At 40.5% G+C, this 4,289-nt stretch overlaps 1 non-coding gene across 1 annotated transcript; it reads right to left on the bottom strand.

Annotated features, from left to right (window-relative positions):
* Window positions 1–3,939: 3,939 nt before the first annotated feature.
* Window positions 3,940–4,046, bottom strand: LOC127099580 (small nucleolar RNA R71). Its single transcript, XR_007794069.1, has one exon. It is a non-coding gene; the product is annotated as a small nucleolar RNA R71 (small nucleolar RNA).
* Between the last annotated feature and the right edge of the window lie 243 nt (window positions 4,047–4,289).

The following is a 4,289-nucleotide window of genomic DNA, read 5'->3' as shown; positions in this document are numbered from 1 at the left end:
TGCAAGCCTATTTCCGTAAAATGGTTGCATACTCCGATGATGAAAAGTTGCTTATGTACTTTTTCTAGGACAGCCTAGCTAGGGCATCCCTGGAATGGTATATGAGGCTGGACAAAGCCCACATCCGTTGCTGGAGGGATTTGGCTGAGGCTTTCGTGAAGCAGTATCAGTATAATGCAGACATGGCTCCAGACAGAACTCAACTTCAAAATCTGTCTCTTAAAAGCAATGAGTGCTTCAGAGAATATGCTCAACGCTGGAGAGAAACAGCTTCCCGTGTTCAACCTCCTATGTTGGAGAAGGAAATGGCTAACATGTTCATGAACACTCTGCCAGGACCTTATTTGGAGCGCCTGGTGGGTTGCAATGCCTCCAATTTTGCTGATGTAGTCTCTACCAGAGAAAGGGTGGAGAATTACCTGAGGATATACAATACCCAAAGTGGAGATGGATCCTCATCAGGGGTGACGAAGCCGTTCATTCAGGGACAGAAGAGGAGAGAAGGGGATGCAAGTGCCATATCTTCTTATCAGAACAGGGATAACCGGAGGAATAACTTTCAGAACTATCATCAGCAACCATATGTTGCGGCTGTGACCATTCAGGCTGCAGCACCACTACAACAACAACAACCACAGCGTCAACCAGCTCAGTACCAACCACAACAACCAGGTAACAGACCCGCCTATCGACCGAGGCCAAGGACGATGTACGCTCAGTTGCTTTCTAGTCTTCAACAACTACAACTTGTGCAGTTGCGCACTCTGGCTCCTCCCGTTGGTAGGCTTCCGGTGGGTTATGACGCCAACGCTAGTTGTAGCTTCCATTCTGGGGCACCTGGCCACAATATTGAGAACTGCAAAGCTTTTAAGCACGTAGTTTAGGACCTCGTTGATTCAAAGGCCGTTAACTTTGCACCAACTCCTAATGTCGTCAACAATCCCATGCCCCAACATGGTGGAGTCAACGTTAACATGGTTGAAGGAGAAGTCAAATTAGTCTTTACGGTCAACAATGAAGATGGGGATAGTGATTGCAACATCGATAGCTGGGTGCGTTCGAGGATCCTGAGTGAAGTTCTCAATAATTGGTCTTCTGAGGAGATTGTCCAAGCCACTTGTCTGGAGGAGTAATTTTCTTTGTTTATTCATGCATATCCAAGTGTTACGTTCCGCCAGGGCGTAATGACTCATTGTAGGGCTCATCTATGTGACATTTGCATTTTTATCATAAATAAAGGACGTCTTTTTGCATTCAAATATTTCGTTCCATGTCTTTCTATTTTTGCAGTTTTTCAAAAAAAAATGGCAATGTTTTGTTTAGTTTCCACTTTTTTTTTCCACACTCATAAGCACATACCATCACTCATGCAGATGCACATCACCGGATCCTATTGATAACGGTTCTGCTATGGCTCGCTTCGACTTTGAAAATCCAATCTTTCAAGTTGAAGAAGAGGGTGATGAAGACTGTGAACTCCCTGAAGAACTTACCAGGTTATTAAAACAAGAGGAAAGGGTCATTCAACCGCATCAAGAGTCTGTTGAAGTGATTAATCTCGGCACCGAGGACGCCAAGAGAGAAATCAAGATAGGGGCTTGATCACACTGAAATTTACGTATTTTGGACTCCGATTTCACATGCATTCTAGTTGTTTTATTATCATTTTGTTGTGTTATTGTTATGTTTTTCTTTGTTTTCAGGATTTTACTTTAATCGGAGCCCCGATTGAGAAAAGGAGCAAAAAAGGGCTAAAAACCCTAAAATTCAGCATTTTGTTCTTATGGCCTACCCCATGGCGGGCGCCACAGACCAAGCCATGACGTGTCAAATTCAACTTCCATCAACTCCCACGTTTTCCCACTAATTCCACTAAGGCGCCCCATATTGTGCTTGTGGCGGGCGCCACAAGAGGAAAAATGGTTCCCTCCTATTTTCAAGTTGAAGGGCATCCAAGTCATTTCCATCTTTTTACTTGCCTATAAATAGAAACGCGAATTCACTTTTACAATCACCCAAACTTAGAGATGACGAAGATCCAAACTTAGAGCAGGGGCAAACTCAGAAGCAACTTTGTTTCACTTAGGCATATATTCAGTTTTATAAAGTGGTAATCGCTTCGCATTGGAGTGTTACCACAATTGTGTGATCGAGTCTGTGATAGAGTCTGTAATCGAGTTTGGAGCACTTTGGAAGGAAGTTAATCCTGCCGCCATTTTCTTTTCCGCATTGCAATTTACTCAGCCCTCCGATTGGAGCAGGTTTTTATTATTTGTCTTTACTTTATTTATTTCCCGCACTCGCTTTACTTTATTTATTTCCCGCACTCGCTTTACTTTATTTATTTCCCGCACTCGCTTGACTTTATTTATTTCCCGCACTCGCTTTACTTTATTTATTTCCCGCACTCGCTTTACTTTATTTACTTCCCGCACTCGCTTTACTTTATTTATTTCCCGCACTCGCTTTACTTTATTTATTTCCCGCACTCGCTTTAAATTATTTATTTCCCGCACCCGCTTTAAATTATTTACTTTCTGCACTCGCTTTAAATTATTTACTTTCCGTACTCGCACTACTTTTATTTATTTTTATGCACTTTTACTTTACCATGTCTAGCTAAATTTATAAGGTTAGAATGTAAGAATCGTAATTAAACCAGTAATCCGTACAATTGTTTGTAGAAACACTTAAGGGCTATTTTAACTTTCTAATTAAGTTTTCCCGCACTTCAATTCCGTTGGGTAAGATCGAAAGCCGTCCAACGTCTTTTTAAACTTAATTATTTTTAACTATTTCAAAAACAGCGAAAGCGCTTTGTCTAGTTCATTAGGAGTTTTTAAGATTAAGAAGAAAAGTGATTTTAAAACTATTTTCAGACGTGTTTATAAGTTTAGAGTCTGGTTCGTAAGAACCTCTTTTGGTTAAGAAATCCAGGTTATAATACTTTTCAACTTAGTCAAGATACTATATTTCTTAAAAATAGGTTTACTACTCTAACACAATGCGCGCCTTTTTATAAGTGACAATAAGAGGGTTTGATTAGGGAGTACAACTCGGTTCTGAATACGCGAAAGCGACAGTTCCTGTTAAATTAGTTCTTTTCAAACTAGGAAACATTGCCCATAAGTAGCTCTACCAGCAAGTACTTGGATTATCAATTGATTACGTGAATTACATTCGACTTTGTTTTTATTAATTATATCTGAAACTTTACTTTTCATTGCACACTACAAAAACACTTATTTCGATTGCCTTTGATAAACACCATAACAATAGATAACGATAGTTTGACACTTGGTCTCCGTGGATTCGATAATCTTTTATATTACTCTGACGCGTTCGTATACTTGCGAACACCGCATCAAGTTATTGACCGCATCAAGTTTTTTGCACCGTTGCCGGGGACCAATTTCGTCAAATTTCATTTTCCTGTTGTTATATCGTTTAGACTTAGGTTATTTCCCTCCGGTCGATGCGAAGAACTCGCAGCACCGGAAGTTTAAGCTTAGTATACTCGCGCACATTTATTCTTTCATAGAATTAAGAGAGCTATGGCCGAAGATCAAAACCAAAGACCTCTTAAGGACTTCGCTCAACCATCTAACAAAGAACCTAGTTCTAGTATAGTAAAACCCAACCATCCCAGCCAATAATTTTAAACTTAAACCATCCCTGTTGCAACTAGTGCAACAGAGACAATTCGCAGGTCTCGCTACCGAGAACCCTAACCAACATTTAAAAATATTTCTTCAATTAGCAGATACTTTTAAAACCAATGGAGCTTCTCCTGAGGCAATACGTTTAAGATTATTTCCTTTTTCCCTCAAAGATAAAGCCCTATCATGGTTAGATTCCCTTCCACCCAATTCCGTTATGACTTGGGATAACCTTAGAAGAGTTTTTCTTGTTAGATATTTTCCCCCGAGTAAGACCGCTGTTCTTCGAAACCATATAACTAGATTTACCCAAAACCATGGAGAATCGTTGTTCGAAGCTTGGGAGAGATATAAAGAGTTGTTACGAGCATGCCCACATCATGGCTTAGAAAATTGGTTAATCATTCAAACCTTCTATAATGGACTTAATTACAACACAATGATGACCATCGACGCTGCCGCAGGCGGTGCTCTGATGAACAAACCTTATCCTGAAGCTAGTGCCCTCATCGAAGATATGGCTCAAAACCATCAATCTTGGGGAGTCGAACGAGCGACAGTTGAGAAGAAGGAAGCCCAAGGAGGAGTGCATGAACTAAGCTCTATAGACATGATGCAAGCTAAAATGGA

Source organism: Lathyrus oleraceus, chromosome 6, assembly GCF_024323335.1.
Source record: "Lathyrus oleraceus cultivar Zhongwan6 chromosome 6, CAAS_Psat_ZW6_1.0, whole genome shotgun sequence".
Taxonomy (NCBI): Eukaryota; Viridiplantae; Streptophyta; class Magnoliopsida; order Fabales; family Fabaceae; genus Lathyrus; species Lathyrus oleraceus.
Note: the sequence above shows the minus strand (reverse complement) of the source record. Positions and strands in the feature narration are given on the sequence as shown.